We start from the raw sequence: 21,059 nt of genomic DNA, 5'->3' as shown, positions 1-21,059 counted from the left end.
TCCATGCAGGGAGCCTGATGCGGGACTCGATCCCGGGACCCCGGGGTCACGACCTGGGCCAAAGGCAGGTGCTCAACCGCTGAGCCCCCAGTGAGCCCCCACACACGTCATTGCCAGTGTCACTGGCTCCCAGAGGCCGCACGCAGTCTGGTAACTCAGAAAAACTTCTCCATAAGGAACAGGCTGTAAGAAGCAGCCCCAGGAACATGGAAGTGAGTTTAGAGGGGACTGAAGGCACAGCCACATGTCTTGTAGCTCACGTCCTACAGGAGCCAAGGGCCTCAGGGCCCAGCAAGCAGGCATCAGGTGGCCTCCTACTCAGAGGTAAAAGTTCTCGGGGAGGACTTAGGAGCCGCCCTCTCCACACTTGTATCTAAAATAAGGCTGCAGTTTTGCATCTGCAATGATTTGTGCCTGGAAATAAGGAAGTGAGATTCCTGCCTACTGGAAAGACAGTTATGGGGGGCTGCTCTGGGAGGCCCGTGTGGCCTAGGCCTGCAGATCATGAGCCGCACGTGCAGGGGAAATGGGAGCTCCAAACAGGCAGCTGCTAGAAGTGCTGTTGCTCAGGGCAAGACAGCCACGGGGCTCTGTTTCCTGGCCTGGGATGTGGAGGTGCACACTGGCTCCTAGGGGAGGCGATGGTTCTCGCCCTGTGTCCTGGGGGAAGCCTTTCCGTCCTGTAGCACTGGCTGTGGGCTGGCTCCCCACTGGCCATGCCTCCTGTGTGGCTTCAGTTCCTTCTAGCAAGCTCCCCCAAGCTGAATGCCAGCAGCACTGATTCCACGGAGGGAGCCTCAGTGGCTGATGCCTGGCATGTGACACTCCACACGACCAGAGCAATCAGTCCCGGGCCAGGGCCAGAGCCAGGGATGTTTCCCAGGCCTTTGGAAAGAGAAACTGTCTGATGCAACAGCTTCAAGGGCAAACAGTCTCCCTTCCTCCAAATGGTACAGCTGAGAACACGAGGTCTGGACGTGAGGGTGGAGCTTATCTGAGTGATGTCTCCTTCTGCAGTCTGAGGCCGAGTCCGACGCCGCAGCAGGCAGACTGTGGAAATGGGGAGTCACTGATTTCCCTGCGTCCGGCTCTTCCTGCCCCTGCTGTTGACTTTTTCTTTGAACGAATGCATTTCCTATATGGTTTAGATAAGTCTAGTTTTAATGACTAAGTATCAATTTCTATCTCAGTATTGTTCGATTTATGTTTTTACTAAGGCATGAGGTCAACTACTAATTTAATCTCTTCTTGACCACATGACAAAGTTGACCATCTCAAGATCCTTACCTGGGTAATTTTTTTTAAGATTTATTTATATTTCTTTTTTTTTTTTTTCTTAGAGAGAGAGAGTGAATGGGGGGAGGGTCAGAGGGAGAGGGACAAGCAGACTCCCCATTGAACAGGGAACTCACCATGGGGCTCGGTCCCAGGACCCTGAGACCATGACCTGAGCCAAAATCAAGGATCCAATGCTTAATTGGCTGAGCCACCCTGGGGACCCTTTCCCTGGGTAATTCCACGGACCATGTGATTCGTGCACCCTCTCTGGGACGAGAAGACCCTCTCTTGCATATGGTTGCACACCAGGGGGAACATGAGCCCGGTGCTTGCATCACACCCATTCTGTGGAAAAACAGTCAATGCAAGCAATGAGACAGAGCGTGACACAGAGAGTGTGGTGAGCAGAAGCCTGACGTGACCCCCAATGACCCTCGCCCTTATGTCATGTTCTCCCCTTGAGTGTTGGAGGAATCTGTGAGCACAAAATATCACATTCCCATAAATATGTTATATGACAAAATGGATTCTGCAGATGTTATTAAGGTTGATGATCCACTGACTTTGAGTTAATCAGGAGAGAAATTATCTAGCTGGACATGAGCCCTGCAGTCCAGCTCTAGAGGTCGGAGGCAGGAAGTGAGAGTGTTGAACAGTGAGAGAGATTTGTCACTTGGGAGGTTCTCCACCGCTGGCTTTGAAAATGGAGGGGCCACGTGGCAGGGAGCATGAGCAGCCTGCAGGAGCTGATAGCTGTCTCCTGCTCACAGGCGAGGAGGAAATGGGGATCTCGGTCGCACGACCACAAACAATGAATCTGTCAAGAACCTGAACAAGCGGGGGAGTAGGTTCATCTCTAGAGCCTCCAGAAGAGAGCTCAGCTCACACCTTGACTTCAGCCTCACAAGAAGGGAGCAGAGAACCCAGTCATACCTTGACCAGACGTCCACCCCAAGGAGTCATGACCTAAGAAGTGGGAACAGTTTTAAGACTCAGATTTTATGGCAATTTGTGACACAGCAATAGAAGGACCTTGCTTGAAAGCCTCCCTCCACCGGCCTACGAGGCCATTCCTTCCCTGGCTTTTTCAAATACTTGGGAAAATAGAGTGCTTTATTTGTTTAGGTTTATTGAGACTGGAATTCCATTGTTCCTGACCAAAGTCTCCTACTGCAGCTCTTAAATTCTGTTATCTTCTGATACACTTCAAGGAAAAGGACTTCCCGGACAAGGCTGACTAATTTTCTTCGAAGCTTGGTGAGAATTTTTCACTGTTTTTTAAAAGAATCTGGTCAATACACCCTGCCACCAAAAAGCCAAGAAGATGCATGACTTTACCATTATATTGAACATTTTCTGTTATTTTTAACAATGTGATATTAACTTGTACTTCTGGGGTCCTTTTTTTTTGAACTTTCAAATTGGAAATATATGATCAACTTGTGTCAATTATCTGTTCATTCAATTTTCTGAACTTTCTATTGGAGCCCTAGTTTTCTTCTTACCAATTTTTGTGAGGATCCAATTAAATCTCTGTCATATTTATTGACATTGTTTCCAGTTTACTTTCCCTTTCATTTAATTTCCCTCATTTACTTGTTTGTCGGAGCTTCCTACTGCTTCTATTCTATTTGTGTTATTTGCTCCCTTCCCGATTTCGCATACAAGTTTTCACTCAAAATTTGGGAATTATGAAAGCTTTCTGGTACATATTTCACTTCTGTATCTATTTCTGGGATCTGTCTTCATCATTAGGCTTCCCAAAGATTAGGTCTTGGATTTTATACATCTGTTTTGGTTTTTGTGCGTTTCTGTTGTATTTTTTTTTCTTTCATGGTAGTTCCCAGGGGTCTCTCTGTCACCGGCTACAGAAGCCCAATTTGAATCGGCATGAACAACACTCAGTGACTTATTTAAGCGATGCTTGACTGGTTTGCAGATGTGAAGTGGGAAGAAAGGGCAGGTGGAGAAGCCTTGGGGGGGGCGGGGATGGAGTGCTCCTTGCCCACCCTCCCCCCTCTCTTTTTCTCTCCACTTGAGGATCTCCATATATTATTTTTTCAAGGGGCAGACACTTCTCCATGCTGAAGACCACGTGGGAGCTCTGTCCTGACCCCTTACAGCACCCGAGGCACACAATGGCCCTGCTCTCCAGCAGTGACCAGGAAAGTCCAGGGAAGGCCCCACCGGCCCAACATACAGAATCAAGTAACGACTGGTAAGTATTTCCCCCAGAAGAAACATCTCGGCTGTCAATGATGAGAACTTTCAGCTCACCATTTTAAATCTGAGCTTTTAAATCTGAACTCTCTAAGGAAGAGTCTTTCCTCCAGTGTATTCTCTAGAATGTTCCGGCAGCTTTTTGGTTACATGGGTGTGAGTCCTCTCCTTCCTCTCCCCTGCTTTACAATGAACTATCTGAAGATGTACAGACTCCTCTGTATTCAGCACCAGGGGATCAAATTCTCCCTCATCCTGGATGTGATTCACTCTCCCACATTGACTGTGGCCAGTTGGCAAATAACCTGCCCCCGCCACTCCCAGCTGCAGATCTTGGTGGTTTTGCTGTTTAACCATTTCACACCCATAAACTACACTGGAAGCGCGTCAGCCGTGCCCAGCTCAATAATAATATGAGAAGATTCTGAGTCACACAAAGCCCTGTCGCATGACGCATAATTCAGAACACGGCTAGGGATCTCTCTTGATTGAAACAACTTCTCGAGAAGAAGTGCCTCCAAAATAAAGCAGGATTTACAGGGGCCGCAGCCGCTCGTGCACACACCCGCACCGCACTCGCTCTGAGGAGCAAGGCCTGCAGGACTCCACCGCTCTTGAAGTTTCTCGGCGGAGGCCGCACGATGGAAAGGCTTCTCTTACTTAACTCAGAGTTCATTTTTAGCAGGCGCGCAGGCGGCCCAGCTCGTTATACATTTATTACTCTGTAATGCACTTGGCAACTCACACAAGATGCCCATAGCTGTCCATACAGGGAGCCACAGCGTTTGAACCAAGATCTCCCTCATCCCCTCCGCAGCTCCATTAAGTCGGGGCATAAATTATTAATTGTGCTGACTAAAATCAAAGCCCCAAACGATGCAAATAAAGTTAACCAACATACACTGGAAAAACAGAAGGATTCAAGGCAGCAGAGAAATGTTACTCCCCCACCCCACACACAAAAAGTGTCCTAAAAGCTGTCGTTAGGTGTTGCCATGTGGCTCTGGGTGACACCAGGGCCAACTCATTTAAGAATGGAGCCTAGGGAATTTGAATAAATTGCCATGTAGCCAACAGCATAAGCAGACAGTGATATTCGGGCCGAGCTCCGTGAAGAATGCTCTTCCCTGGCCCCCCTACTCTTGCTAAAATAACAGAGAAAAGCTTAATCCCAACATCCTTAGATTTGTCAAATAACACTTGTACCCTATTTACAAAGGGGTCTAGACTTAGAGACCCAACTCTTTTGCCAAGAATAAATGACCGATGTGGGGATCCTCTAGAAGCCCTGACCCCCCCCCAGAGTTCTGCAGTCAGGGGTGGAGGGAACCCCAGCTGTCTACCTGCAGCAGGTGACCACACTCATTTCTGGGACAGTGTGGGGTGTGACGGGGAGTTACCACAAAGCCCTTGGCACTGCTCAGTGAGAGCCTCTGCTTTCAGCTTTGTAGGTTGGTCTGCAGCCTGGCTAGGATGTCTAGGAGGCTCAGGTCATGGACGCTTCCTTCGATCACTTGCAGACAGAGAGGCTGAGCATCTCCTTTGGTCAAGGTCAAATGCTCCCCTTCAGGAGGAGCCTGTTGTGATGAAGCAGAGCGGGACGGGAGCAGGAGGCACACACGTGAATGCTGCGGATCCGACCGCTCAGGACGCTGATCCCACATCCCTTCCTCCTCACCCAGCTGAGGGCTTTGCCAACCCTGCAACAAAGTGGGAGGGAAGGCTAATGTCAGATGCTCAAATTAGTGAGTTACTTCTATACATATAATCAAAAGAGCCCTCCAGTGATTGTCATCTGTTTTCCTAGAATAACATGTTTAATTAAGTCTAGCTGTCAAAATTGAGTAAACCACAACTAGCATTCACTGCGCACGAAATGACACGTTGGAATACTTAATGATAACGTTTAAGGCATTTAAGCTTTTCTCTAGTATTTCAACAAAGAAGGAGATCAGGAACATAGTGTTTTGCATAGAACTTTGCCTGAACATCACTGTCTCTGCTACTTCCTGTACAGAGAGTCCAGGATTTCCAAATTTTAAAAAGGGTGAAGCAAAACAAACAAACAAACAAACAAAATTAGAGTTGGATTCGGTTCTCTACTCCTTCAATATCTTTCTGGCATTTCACAGTGTTCAACACAATGAGCCCTCCTCCTTGGGTAGGAACCAAAGGGGAATAGGCCCATCTTCCTACTGAGCAGCTAACCGTCCGCCTCTGCCTCCGGCCACGGACCCTGCTGGACATTGTGGAATGGAGGCCTCCTAACTGTGGGGCCCCTCCTGCTACACACACGCAGGCGTCCTGGTGGCAGCCTTCTGTGCCTCCAGAATTAGCTGCCATTTTGCAATAAGGACCCAACGGTGTGTCCAAAAAACATTGACTGTGCACCTGCATATATATATATATATATGAAAAAATCCTCAGGGCTCTGTCCTTAAAAACTTATAATGTGACAGTGATCAAAATTAATTTGACTAAACCAAGATGGGGGGAGCGGTCCGAATGGAGGGTGCAAACCCAAATAGCTCCCTCCTGGAAGGGCCATGATGTTGCACAGTGGACTTTCTGCAACTTGCTCTTCCCGTCCCACAGAGCAAAGTTTAAACACTTGTCTCTAAAAATGGAGAAAACTCAAGAACAGCTGTGCAGAAATGAACACATTATGTTTTCCCAGAATAACATGTTTAATTAAGTGCCTGCCGTGTGCCATTGTAATCCCTATGTGATCACAACAACAGTGACTTAGACTGTGTGCCCGGCATGCTTTTCAGTGCTTTACAAACACTAATTCATTTAATCCTCTAAGCAGCCCTGTGGACAGGTAGCGTTATCAGCCCCATTCCACAGATGCAGGAACAGAGACACAGAGGGGCCATGTGCTTTGCCGAGGGCTGCACAGCCTGTAAGAGGAAAAGCCAGGATTGAAATCCAGGCAGTCTCACTGTGGACTCCGTGCTCTTAGCTGCGGCGCCTTATCCCAGGCGGGGAAGCAGCGAGTGTCAAGTGCAGAAACAGGAAGTAGCAGGAATAGGGAAAAGGAAAAGTAAGTAAGTTTAAGCAGATTATATGTGAATGCAAATCCTAACTTCACAACTGATCAACCACCCAGACGAATAACATCTGCAAAAGGGGGGTAATGGTATCTGCCTCCCAGGGGTGTTGTGAGGCTTCAGTGATGCACAAACACTGTTCACACAGCGTCCAGACTTCGTTGGTGAGCAGAAGCTGTTGATCACCTCTCCTGACCCGGGGCCCTCCTTCACAGATGAAGGTTTCACTCCAGGGCAGGACAGGCACTGCCCTCCCTGAAGTGCTCCCCGTGGGTTCACGGAGCCTGCAGAGACACTGCTAATGCATCCTGGTGAAGACACAAGCATCCAGGCCACCCAGACCACGGCGATGTGCCTGGTTATGCCTGGAGTCCCTTCCAGGTCCAGCAGTCTCTCTATTCCGAGAGTAGAGATTATCCTACTTAGGGTCATCACCAGCATGCTGATGGATATTCGCAGGATGAAGATGCTTTTACATACGGAAATTAAATGAAGAGTGTCCCTAGGCAAACTTCTCTTGCCTTTTGTAGAACATAGCGGCTGGAAACTAACATATTGTGTGTCATTTTTATGTGTGTAAGTACAAACCAATGATTCCTCGGTTCTAGGAAGTCCAGAAAAAACACGGTCGGGAAAAAAAAAATGTTAGAGAGGTATTGGAGGAAAGGGGGACTCCTCTTTGTTTAATTGAAATTTCCGCAAAGTCAAAGCAAAAATCTGATATGATTTCAGATTGTCCAAACGGAATACTTTTTCCTTTTTAAACAGCAAATTAGAAAATAACTCTGCATGCATCGCTAATGTCCAAATGGTGACGAATATCATCAGATGATATTCCCAAGCAGCTACTTATCGTTAGCTGCATACTGTTTTGATAGTCGGTATAGAGGATTATGTAAGTGAGATGTTTGGGAGGAGGGGGTGGGAAGAAGGAGAAGGGAAAGGTGATACATTTTCCTAATCTGATTTTACAATGGCTCCATTACTCTCTTTTACACTTCATTTACTCTGTGCTTCTAAATGTATATGGCTCGTGAATGGGTTCCACATCCCCTGGAATATTGCCTATCAGGCTTCATATCTTAAAACCCAACACCTCTGGCAGAGCTCCCTAATCCTCTTTAATGGTTGGGCTGATTGATCTCATTAATTGGCAAAAGCTATTTATTTCTTCTCTAATAAATACTTCTTAATTCAATTAATCTCCTTCCTAGAGCATATGCTAAATTTAGAGATAGCGCTTCAACTGCAGAGGTACCATGATGCAGGAAGATTGCTATAATAGCAAATTCATTCTTTCCAGAACATTAGCCCAGAATTTTTAATAACCTCACAGGAGCAATCAGGTTTGCACAGCAGCACAATGGCTAAGTCTCTGGCCCAATTTATTCTCTTACTCAGATACCCACTCTAATTCACGAGCTTGAAACGTATCAGTTTTAAATTGGGAATTTAGAGGTCTTCTTGATAGAAAGCAGTAAAGTAGTACGCTCCTATTCCAGGCATGTCTAATGGAAATCTTATTCCTAACTGTTATTAAATTACTTGGATATTGTGTTCGTGGTTTCTGTGACCCATTACATACTGTAACATCTTTATTTAAATGGCATCTTGGGCCATCTTTTCAGCAACCTATTAGAAAATAGCCAAGTTGTCTATTACAAAGGGACACACCTATTAACAGTTGTAAATTGAGTAAATTCTTCTTTATCATTTACTTGGTCAACAAATTAAGGAATCAACAAATGTTCACGAAGCATCATAGAGGCGGGAGGACCACTGCATGCCCAGGATTGGCTTAGCCTGGGTCTCCTTGCAAAGAGAACTTTACACCTTTTATGCCTTTTCCTTGTCGTGTCTTTATGCAGCCAGCTTCTGGTTCTTGTGTTTCCGAATTTTCCCCGATACTCATATGGCAAATCCAATTCCTGAAGTTTGCAGGGGAAAAGGACACATGCCAAATTTACAGATATGGGACTTCCGCATAAGAGAATCATGTGTTTGGTTAGCAGAGGGGTCGAAGAAGTTTCAGTAAAGTGAAAGGCCCAGTGCGCTGTGATGGAGAAAAAGGCGGACAGAGTTCTTTGTAATAGGTCAAGATCGCAGAGTATGACTCAACCTGATAGCCAGGGTCACCCCCACCTCACACACTGACTCACTCCCTCTCCCACCCCCACCCTCTGCCTTTTCTCTTCCTTCTTCTCTGGCTTCTGGGCTTCACATCTTCCACTTGGAGGACTTTGAAAGCATGGGTGTGTTTGCTTTGTTGAACAAAGACACTTCCTTTCCTAAAAATAAAAAATAAAAATTACTAACTGTTAAGATCCCTTTTTAGAGAAAAGCCAAAAGTTTGGAAACAAAATCCTTAAAATTACATCAATAGGGAAGCGATTCAGTTGAGATGATGTGTCCATATTATAGAATATTATGTATTTCTAAAAATAATGAGGTAGAACTGACCATTTGGCATCAGAAGGTTGTTCACAACATTTTAAATTCTTCTTGAGTATTGAGTAGATACAATATGACAAATCTACATAAAGATTCCCAAAATAATTCTCAGAAGTCCCAAAAAGAGTCCCAAAATAATTCTCAGAAGATCAGCTTCCTAGGACCCAAAGTCCCAAAGTGCTCATCAGAGAGCACAAGAACTTGAAGTTTTCTAAAAGGATGACTTTGGCATACCAAGGGGTTTCCAAATTGGTCAAGTTATTTAAAATTCTTTGTTTTTGACAAAAAAAAGGAATATATATATATATGGAATAACCATCTAGCAGCCATGAACTCACTTAGCACTTTAGGAAAATTGATAATTACCATTGAGCTCTCCTTCCTAATCTCACTTCCTTCTGTCCCCTCTCAAAGTAACTCATCACCTGGACTTTTAAGTTTATTTCCCTATGTTCTTTAGAAAATTATTCTTATTTTCCTCCATCCATAAATAATGGCTTTCAGAGGAATGAAATATACCTTTTTTTTTAAAGTAAACTCTATACCAAATATGGGACTTGAACTCATGACCTCGAGATCAAGGGTTGCAGGCTCTTCTGACTGAGCCAGCCAGGAGCTCCAAAAATCTACTTTTTGTATTCTCTTGTGACTTGCTTTTTCCACTCAAAAACCAGTTCATGACATCTATCCAGATGTGTACCGTATAGCTGGTTCATTTTAACTGCTGTGTAGTATCCCATGGCAAGCATAGACCACAGTTTTTAAAGATACCACTGGGCTTTCTGGTTTCTTACAGTCTTTGCTATTACAAAAAGTGCTACTGTCCTTCATATTTTTGAATATTGTAATTTTTCTCCCAATCTGGTGACTGGGTAGTATGGTTGTAATTTGCATCTTACCTGAATACTAATGAAGATGAACACCTTTTCAAGTGCTCATAGGTCATCATGTTTTCTTTCATAAAGACCTATTCAAACCTTCTGCCATTTTACTCTCATTTTATTAGCAACTTTAAAAGTCAATTGTGTAGAAGTTGTTTATACATTCTGAAAATGACTATTATATGTATTAGTGAAAGAATCTCCCAGTTTGGAATTTATCTCTTCATTCACTTCATGGGAAGTTTTTAATATTTTTAAATTCTTTATTATTATTATTTAGTTTTTTAAGTCTTTATTTTTTAGATGGATTTTAGGTTTACAACAAAACCATGAGGGAGGTTCAGACATTTCCCTTCTACTCCCTACCCCCACACATGTACATCATTAACACCACTCACCAGAATGGTGTTTTTGTCTGCTTTTGTTTTTGTTTTACCAAGGAAGACCCTTTTTAAAAGTGGAGCTTTGACTGGAATTGAGTTCCTCAATCAATCTGGAAAATTGACATCTTTGCAATAGTGTGTTATTCAATCCATGAACATGGTATATCTCCCTAGGTATTTAAGACTACGAAGGTGGTTTATCTATTTTTCCCTTCTAGTCTTGTGTGTGCATTTTTCTATATTATGAGGCTATTTCTTAGTTTACAAATTTAAAATTATATTTTTCTGACACTGATGTAGTAGCCCTCTTGTTCTCTCATAATTTCCTTTAGAATTTAGATAGAGTCTCTTGTTTGGTAGGAACATAGTTGCACCTGTTTGTTTGTTTGTTTGTTTCAGTCTTTATTTGGCTACTAGAAATTCTCCCACTGTTCTGTTTTTAATCCTTCTGAAATCTTTTATGCTATATGTCCATTATAAAAAGTGTAGAGTTTGGGTTATTTTTTAAAATCCACTCAAAATCTAATTCAATCACAACTAGAGAATTTAGCCTTTTAAAATTTAAGTAATGACTTATTCTGATTTCTCTTTATCATTTTCCATTTTCTGTTTGTTCTGCTTTTTAACTGTTTACTATTTTCTTTTGTCCTTTTGAATTCAGTTTGTTTTTCTTTACTAGTATTTTGAAAGTTACATGCCTTATGACCATTTTTTGGTGGTCACCACAGAAGTTTTAATACGCACACAATGCATGTTAACAAATATTTTTTAGCTTGATCCAGATTATGTTAGGACCTGAGAATACCTCAAGCCCAGTCCTTATCCTTCTGATTTACACACTTTTGTGGTAGCTGCAGCCCAACAAAGAATGTAGCTGATGCCTTAGAATTCATCTGGGCAATATTTTTCCTGAAGCTGAAGTTCCTTTCCAATATTTTCCTCATCCCCACTTCTGTTCTCCGGGGATCCTCTGTTACCAGCTTTGGATGGAATCCAAGAGTTAATCTAGAGGATTTTGTGAAACCAGAGAAAGTGACAGGAGGAAACTGCTTCCCCTGGATCCATTATTTCCAGGATGAACATGACCAGAGAATATTCTCCTTGGAACTCACCTGTCCCTGGCAAAAATCAAACCCACAGGGTCTCAGACTGTAGTGATCAAAAGTTGTGTCTACTGGCATCTCCTAGGTTTGGGGGATCTGTCTAGTTGTAAGAGTCCTTCAGAGAAGGGAACTCTGAGGCGCTATGAGAGGAAGTGACTGAGGTCACCAGGGAGTCAGTTGGCAGACCAGAAATAGACTTCAGGTCTCACTCTCAGTTCAGACAAGGCAGCATGTTCTGCTTTGATGCTGAGAGACAGAGACAGAGACGGGGACAGAGAGACAGACACAGAGAGATTCAATAGGTATGTTCTTCACTCTTTCCCCTCAAGCTCACCTGAAAATCCCCTGCTAACCAGTTTTAGGATTAAGAATATTCCAGCCAGAAGAAGCCCCGAATGGCAAGAACTATAGCCGCTCTTCCCCCAGCTGCAAACCACATCTTGTGATTTCCGCAGTACTCTGTGCCTGTTGGCTTCTCCTTGCCCTGTTGCTGAGTGTGGGAAAATTCTGCATTGGAAGGTTCTTTCTTCAACACTTTGGGAGTTGGCCCCTGCAAGCCCTTTCCTCCTGAGGATACCAGCCTGCATCTACATCTGCAGGAGGAACCGCTCTGAAATGGTGTCAGGTTTTGGCAACCACAGTGAGAAAGCATACTTTTGACTTGCCTTTCACCCAGCTCTGATATCCCAAGATTAGGGCCTCAAAGGTCTGAGAAAATGTGGGGTGTTCTACTCCCTGTGTCCTTTTGTAGAAGAGATTTGTCTTGCCTCATTTTTTTTTTTTTTTTCAGTTTGTAAAACTTTTCTTTCCCAGTTGGGCTGCTTGAGGTCCTACACATGGTGCCCCTAAGGGAGACCAAAAGCATAGTCAGTGTGGTAGGAGAGAAATGAGTACAAGTCGAAGCAGTCCCTTCTCATTGCCTCTCTTTCCCAGAAATAAGAGGTTACAGAGAAAACACAAATGGACTCTAAATCTGGTAAGATTTGCAGAACCTCAAGGTTTCGCTGGGTCAGGAACAGGGTAAAAATAGACTCTCAGGATGAATCCTGGCCAGGAAAAGACAGACAAGTGAAGGGCAGGAAAATGTATTGTAAAATTTCACTTTTTCCAACTTCCTATTTGGTTTCACTGGTTTTCTCTGAATCATTCATTTCTCTTATCATCTTTAAGGCATTACCAATGAGCCTACTGGAAAACCAGAATCCAGGGGATTGCAGAGCAAGGAATTTTCAAAGGTATGCTTATAAAATCTGTGGCAAAGGTTCTGAAAGTGGACCACCTGCCCACAGAGACAGTTAGACAAATTCCCATAATGTAGGACCCCACCTCCCAACACAAAACATGACCATGGAGCCCGGAATACAGACTCCAGGGACCCAAAGAAGAGAGACAACGGAAGGTAGCTTAGTCATCTGAATGCTTCCAGCTATCCTAGACAAGTAACTGCTTATCTTATTTCTGAAAATCTCCAGGATGGGGACATTCCTGCTTCCCCTGACAGCTAGTTCCTCTCTTTCAGAACACTTACGCTAATTTCCCTCAGGGCAACCCAGCCTGTTTTCATACAGTTCCTCATTCTCTCCAGATGCTTCCATTATATTCTAGGGTCACAGAACCAGGCAGTGGACATGAAGATTCTATTTATCTGTCATTATGGTCATAATAATCTCTTTTTAAAGGACTATCTCAAGAGATTAAATTGCCTAAGGTCAGCAATGGTAAGAATAGCTCACGCTGGTGAGAAATTCTCTCTTAGGACAGTTAGTCAAGTTCTTTGGATTGAAAGTAACAGAGACCTACTCAAGCTGCCTTAAGTGAAAATTTGTTTTCATTTTCATTTTTTTCCCAATAAGGAATAAAGGATGCCTGTGGCACCCAAGGGCAGAGAGGTAGCCCAGGGTTTATCGGAAATTGGAACAAGGAACAGGAACATCCAATTTGAACCCAGCCAGGGACCTAGGTTCCTCTCTCATCTCCACCAGGTCTTACAGGGTCTTATCTCTTCCTCCTTGGCTCTCATTCCTGTAACTGCAAGACGCATTTCCCTGTTGAGGCACATAGATGACCAAATATAACTACCCTAACTTCAGCCTCATTGCCTTTCTTGCATAACACCCAGCATATTAGGTAACAATTCCAAATTCCTGGGGGTGAAAATCAAACTAGCCCATTTTAGAGATAAAACTTAGTTCAGGAGTCTGTACTCTGAAGGGAAGAGGTGAGGTATGGTTGAAATAACAAAGGACTAACCGCTGTGTGTGGGTGAGACCTATATGGGCTCCCGGGACCTATCTACTATAGAAGCTAGCTAATAACCTTCATTTAATAATTAATTTAATTATTAAATAAGCCTTGTCCATGCTCCTATGTGTAAGGAAAAGGCATCTCTGGAAACTTGGAGGAGAGAGATGTATCTGCATTCTTTCTGGGCATTCTTTACTTTGGTTAGAATTACACCTCAGTGGGTAAGAAACTATTGAGTGGGCCTGAGTCCTCTCTGGGCATGATCAGTGGTGGCCCACATCTATCAGCTGGGCAAATTGGCTTGCTAAGAGATCACGGGTTAGGTCACTGATGGGTCAGTTAGTAGTACCATGGTCTTTGATATAGACAGACCATCAGTACTAAACCCATACCCAATGTGTGCTGGTGACCACAGTATGTGTGTGCAAGACATTAAGGACAGCCAAGCCCATCTACCACTTGGAAGAAAATTGCAAAGCCCAAATGCTCTTGTTTGAAATTAAAAAGTACGTTTTCACATGGGTAATGGAGGGCAGTAAGAATATCGAGCCATAACTATGTGCAGATTTCAATGTCAGAATTTACCACATGCAATGTCTTAGTCCCTTCAGGCTTCTACAAGTAATACTGTAGACCTGGTAGCTAATAAACAACAGAAATCCATTTCTCCCAGTTCTGGAGGTTGCATATCTGAAATCAGGTGCCACCATGGTTGACTAAACGCCTTCCTCCCAGTTGTAGACTTCTTACTGCTCTCACAACTATGGAAGGGGCTAGAAATCTCTCTGGAGCCTCAGTTATAAGGCACTAATCACAAACATGAAGGCTGAACCCTCACGGCTTAAGTACTTCCCAAAAGTCCCACTTTCTATACCACCATATTGGGCATTAAGACTTCATGTATGAATTTTTGGAGGACACAAACATTCAGACCATAGCACAAATTTATAAAACAGCCCCTGACTTCCTGAGGACTCTCCATATATTCATCTCCTCCCTCCACATAGTATTTATCACCCTGAATGGCACTGCATTTCATGTTTGTCCTTCTCAGTAAACATTGGGGTTCTCGGGTGAAGACATCATCCTATCTTAGCATATTATAGGCTTAGGACCTCACCCATTACCTGGTATATAGCAGGAACAGTTGACAATAGAGGGATGAATAAGTTACGATGGAGAAAAATTTAGGACTTGGAGAAAGAAAGGAAAGGACCGAAAGGAAATGGGGGGAGAAGGAGGCAAACATAACAAACATGACACTATAGTAAGTGTTGGTGGCATGCTTCCTGTGGTTCAGCTCTGCAAGCAGTCATGTCAGTGTCCTGGGCCAGGCAAGACATCAACACAGAGGTGCTATTTGGCTTCACTCAAGACTAAAATTTCCAAATGCCATCTTGGTTTAGGGAGTTCTCTGCTCCTTTGTGTAGCCTTTCCCATAACGTCTCCAATGGCATTGTCTCCAAGTCGGATCAAGAAGGCAGTGCTGCTGGCCGTTTACTTTCATGAGGGACTACACTTTAGTGTGACTGTGTTTCATCAACTTGGGCCAATGGTTCTTGACCTTCTTAGGAGGAATAGTTGGCTGGATGCATCCCAGGCCTGCCCTGATAGCTGAAGAAAGCTCAGGAAAATACACAAACTCAGATAGCATTGCAGGCAGTTTCTGGGTTCATAGCCCTGAGATCTCTGATCAAGGGCTACTGGACTCTACTATTTGGCTCATTTTTTTTTTATTTTAATCTCCTGCTTTCTAATTGGAGAAGGTCCCTACTTAGAGTATTATCGGGCATCAATAACCAGATAGGGAGAGAGATGCTTCTTAGATCAGATTCGGGCTTCAAAGGATAGGAATGAAATGTTAGTCTTCTGGGTAATTGGGAGAAGATAAGGTAGCAAGGTGATGTAGGTGCATTTATCCCATCCCCTTGGCTCCTACTGATTCTGCACACACACACACACACACACACACACATGCACACACACACACACACACACACTGGCCACTGATGGAAGTCTCGAAAAATTATTACCTCTGGGGAGCAGCCCTCTATCAATGATCAATGAAAGTCCATGGCTTAATATCCTACGTTCCTCCGGGTGGAACATAAGTATGGTCTATGCTGTATCACCTCCCAGAGGTCCCCTTGGGATTCTGCTTCAGTTGCCCATAGGGATCACTTGCTCATGAATGCACCAGTGTTGGTTTCCCTGACTCACTTTCCAGTCCACCACCAGGGCTATCTTGGCTCAACTCCAGAGAAAATACCTGCACATATATCCTTGTTTCAAGGCCAGCTTCTGGGTGAGCACAACCTACCATAGCCAGTGGTCAGAACTCTGAACAGTCAGGTCAAATACCACAAGGGCTTTATAACGTGTTCAAGAGAGATGTGATCTCATCACTCTGTTCAGTATCTGGCCTCTAAGAAGAATGGTCAGGAAACAGGGAGAGCATATTTGAGAAGTCACCTCAGTGCACCTGCTGATGTGGCCCTGATGGGAAATGACATGTGTCTCAGCTCAGGCTGCCTCAACAGAACACCACAGACTGGGGGGCTTCAGCAACAGACATTTATTTCTGATAGTTCGGGAGGCTGGGAGTTTAAGGTCAAGGTGCTGGTGGTTTTAATTCTTGGTGAGGACTGGCTTCCTGACCTTGTAAACCGCTGTCTTCTTACTGTGTCCTCCCACAGAGGAAAGAGAGAGCTGTCCTTATTCTCTTAAGGGCACTAATCCCATCACAAAGACCATGCCCGTGTCCTCATGGAAACCGTATTACTTCCCCAAGGTTCCATCTCCAAATATCATCAGAGCAGGGAAGGGAGGGTTTCAACATATGACTATGGGGAGACGTGAACATTCAGAGCAGGACAAGGTGTATAGTTGGAAAATTCTACATTCTTTCCTGAGTGCATAACCTTGTTTTTCAGATGGTGTTGCTATATGGTTGGTTGTTGTGGTTGTCTGAAGTACTTCTACTCTGTCTTCGGATGTCTAATCTGGTGAGTTCATTTTCCAGGGGACGTCAGCTTCTCTAGTCATGTGTGTTGAGGAAAGGCCGGTCCTGGTCTGCATGAGCCCCAAGAGCTTAATGGGACGGGAGAGAGCCCAGAGCAACAGCACCAAACACCTACTTTCAGATACTCCAGGAGACTCTTCCAGTTAGGTTTTCACCTTTAAACCCATAGCAAGTGGTTCTCCAAGGACGTCAGCATCAGCAGCACCTGGGAACTTGTTAGGCATGGAAATTACTCATCCTACACCTACTGTAGCAGAAATTCTGGACTGGGCACCAGCAATCTGTGGCTCAGCAAACCTTCCAGGTGAGTATGAGATACATGCTCAAATCTGAGAACCACTCCCCAAGAGCATAGTGGTAGTAGAGGGGCAGTCTTGTAGACTCTGGCTTTGGTGGTTCAGAATCAGAAGAGTAGGGAGTCAAATGCCCAGCTATCCATTCATTTCCTTCAACATCCCACACCAATCACCTCTTCTCTGCCCTGATATCCCCCACAGCTCCTGGCATCAGTGGCCTAGAACCTTGCTGAAGAGTTATGAAATAAAGAAAAGAAGCAGAAATCGCCTTGTGGGCAAAAGGAAAAAAGGAGAAGTCAAAAGTTTCCCGGTCAATCTGTCATCCTGCTGCAATTCCTGGCCCTTTCTTCCACCAGCTGCAACTATCTATCTTCCCTTACACATAATTTCAGGACAGCCTCAGACTCCTGAAGGGATTCACCTGCTTTTGTTCATTTTTGTTATTTCTCCCTTGATTCCTGTAATTTCATCGGGCTTAATTTGAAGGTAGGGAGCCAAACCTGCCTTGATATGCCATTTTGTCACCTACTCTGGGAATTCCAATCCTGTATGTCTCTCAAGCTAATTTTCTAGAATAATCCTGCTGTGGCATTCTAAACAGACCTACCACTTGTATGCTTCTTTATAGATTTTATTTTGTAGAGCACTTTAAGGCTCACAGAAAAATCGATATGAAGGTAGAGATTTTTCTTAAACCTCTTGTCCCCGTACACGCACAACCCCTCCCACTATTAACATCTCTCAGCAGAAGGGTAATAATCCATGAACTTGCACATACACATCATCATCACCCAAAGTCCATAGTCTACATTAGGTTCACTCTTGGTATATGTTCTATGGATTTTGACAAATGTGTAATAACATGTATCCACCATTATAGTATCATATAGAGCAGTTTCACTGCCCTAAAATCCTCTGAACTCTTCCTATTCATCCCTCCCTCCCCCCAACTCTTGGCAAACTGGTTGTTTTACCTTCTCCATATTTTTGCCTTTTCCAGAATGTCATGTTGTTATGTATATGGCCTTTTCAGATCGGCTTCTTTCACTTAGTAATATTATTTAGGTTTCCTCCATGTCTTTTCATGGCTTGATGATTCCTTTCTTTTTGGTGCTGATTAATATTCCATTGTCTGAACAGACCTCAACTCATTTCAACATTCACCTATTAAAGGACATTTCGGTTGCTTCCAAGTTTGGCAAGTATGAAGAAAGCTGCTATAAATACCCATGTGCAGGTTTTTGTGTGGACCCAAGTTTTTTAATTGTTTGGGTAAACTCCAAGGGTAGTGATTGTTGGATCATATGATAAGAGTATGTTTAGTTTTGTAAGAAACTTTCAGACCTCCCAAATGCACCATTTTTCATTCCCACCATCAGTGAATGAACATTCCTGTTGCTCCACATCACCAGCATTGGGTGTTGTCAGTGTTTGAGATTTTGGTCATTCAAATAAGTGCAGAGGGGTATCTCATTGTTGTTTTAATTTACATTTCCTTCACAACATGTGATGTTGAGTATATTTTCACATCTCTTCATGTTACTTCTATCCTTTTTATTCTACTAGCAATGAGGTTTCTGATAGCAAATGCTGTCAGCATGTTTCTTCATGAAATTATTGCATTGATTCTTTCTTAGTTTTTAATTTGGGATCAACTTTCTCCAGAACTAAAATTGCATCCCCATTTCATAAAACTAAAAACAAAATGAAAAAAAAAAATGAGCTCAAGTATTTGACTCACTATTAGTAATACAGCTAGTCCCCATTCTTCTAGCCCAAGAATTGATATCGTTAAGCATATTATCATTTTTAGAATTATCCTGAATCCATTTGAAAAGTTGGAGATTAAATTTTTATCTATTTTCCTCAATGAATAAGTAATGGTTCATCATGTAACCCTTTCAATTCCTTACGATTCAGAGGGTATAAATCATCAGATCTAAACATACTGAATAAAATCAACTTCTACTTTTTTAGTTGCTTTCTTTCCAATTCTAGTACATGTTTCATCTTTCCAACATAGAAACTTTTAGTTTTAGCTCACAGGTTTTTTAAGAAAGCAAATAAAATCTATGAAAAGTTCCCAACTTCTTAATTTTACATTAAATTTCTATTTTCACCAAATGGATAAAGAGCATGCATTTTAAAAAACTACAACAACAAAATAGCAATAAAATTGCTTGGGGAAGATAAAATAAATTTAAATAATTAATTATGGATTATAAAGCATTCCTCTTGTGGATAAATTTGAGTATCTCAAAATGTAATGAAAATTAATATATGACAACGAAAACACAACTAACAGAAGAAGAAATCGGTAAGTTATATTTCATCAAAATTAAAAATTTTGTGCATCGATAATACTACCCAGAGAGTGAAAAGACAGCCACAGAATGGGCCAAAATATTTGCAAATTACATATCTGGAAAAAATTCTGGATATTGGAATATATAAAGTCTAGTATGCCCAGAATATATAAAGTATCCAGAATATATGAGGAACACTTACAACTCAACAACAAAAAGACACATAACCCAATTAAAAAATGAGTAAATGACTTGAATAAATCTTTCTCCAAAGAAGATAACCAAAGGGCCAACAAACATACTAAAAGATGCTAAAAATCATTAGTCATCAGGGAAATGCAAATTAAAACCACTATGAAATATCATCTTACAAACCCCTAGAATAGTTGTAAGCAAAAAATTGGCAGATAATGAGTATTGGTGAGAATGTGGAGAAATTGGAACACTCATACATTGCTGGTGGGGATTTTTTTTTTTTTTTTAAGATTTTATTCATGAGAGACACACACAGAGAGGGAGAGGCAGGGATACAGGCAGAGGGAGAAGCAGGCTCCATGCAAGGATCCCGACATGGGACTCGATCCCAGGACTCCAGGATCACACCCGGAGCTGAAGGCAGCGCTAAACCGCTGAGCCACCCAGGGATCCCCTGCTGGTGGGAATTTATAACAGTGCAACTGCTATGGAAAATGGATTAGAAGTTCCTCAATAAGTTAAACATAGAATTACGATATAACTTAGCTATTCCACCCCAAGGAATCTACCCCAAAGAATTCAAAACAGGTGTTCAAACAAAAACATGTACACAAACATAGAGCTACTGTAGCTCTGTTCACATTAGCCAAAAGGTAGGCATAACCCAAGTGTTTGTCAACAGATGAATGAGTGTACAAAGTAGGCATATGATAGAATGTTGTTTAGCTATAGAAAAGCAATGAAATACTGATACATACTATAACATGGATGACCATTATGATCAAAAACACTGTGCTAAGTAAAAGAAACCAGACACAAAATATCGAATTCCCTTTACAGGAAATATCCAGAATAAGAAAATCATTAGAGACAGAAAGGAGATTAGTGATTGCCACTAATTAGTGGGCTGGGGGAGAAGCAAATGGGAGCCATTGCTTAATGAGACCCCCATACGGGGGTTCCATGGAGATGATGACAGTACTCTGGAAGTAGACAGTGGTGATGTTACACAACACTGTGAGTGTACTTATTGCCACTTAATTGAACACTTCAAGTCGGTTGGGTGGTAAATTTTATTTATGTGTATTATACAACAATAAAAAAGACAAATGCTTCAAAAGTGTAATTTGAATTTGTTTCACCAGTCAACTCTGTTTCAGAAACTAGTGCTTCCATTGTTCAAAAATATAATTGTTCTGTTTTAAGCTTCTTTACAGGAGCAGGGACTTGCAGCAACGTTTCTCATCTTCAATCTCATGCTCTGGAAAAACATTTTGTTTGTTTTGGTGAATACACTTTGTTTTTCAGTTAATTTGGCCCCCAGGTGTGTGTGGTAAATCTTGGGACTTGAAATGTGTGATACAGTCTTCATAAATCCTTTTGGAGACATATTATTCATGGGCCTTGCTAAACTTTGTAGCTCTGGGTTTTATTTACCAGTGTTCAATAAACCCAGTCATTCACTTTCTCAATAAAGTTAAAAATTAGGATTTTAAAATATCTGCATCCAACACTCTTGGATTCATTATTCTCTTAGATTTAAATAAATTTTCAAAACACTTTGCATATTATGCATTTTGTTGCCCCTTCCAAATACCTGCAAAATGCTTAAAACTATCCTGCAGCT

The 21,059-nt window shown here is 42.7% G+C and overlaps 1 long non-coding RNA gene across 3 annotated transcripts; it reads left to right on the top strand.

The window, feature by feature from the left end:
* The first annotated feature begins 2,029 nt into the window (after window positions 1-2,029).
* On the top strand, window positions 2,030-20,929 carry LOC144293098 (uncharacterized). Of its 3 annotated transcripts, none has more exons than XR_013360602.1 (4): window positions 2,030-2,535; window positions 3,119-3,496; window positions 16,547-16,618; window positions 17,133-20,929. It is a non-coding gene; the product is annotated as an uncharacterized LOC144293098 (long non-coding RNA). The 3 variants fall into 3 exon arrangements; XR_013360603.1 differs by having other exon boundaries at window positions 2,044-2,535; window positions 3,350-3,496; XR_013360601.1 differs by having other exon boundaries at window positions 2,050-2,535; window positions 3,344-3,496.
* Window positions 20,930-21,059: the final 130 nt, after the last annotated feature.

Source organism: Canis aureus, chromosome 21 (genome assembly GCF_053574225.1).
Source record: "Canis aureus isolate CA01 chromosome 21, VMU_Caureus_v.1.0, whole genome shotgun sequence".
Classification (NCBI taxonomy): Eukaryota; Metazoa; Chordata; class Mammalia; order Carnivora; family Canidae; genus Canis; species Canis aureus.
This window is presented reverse-complemented; position numbering and strand designations above follow the sequence as displayed.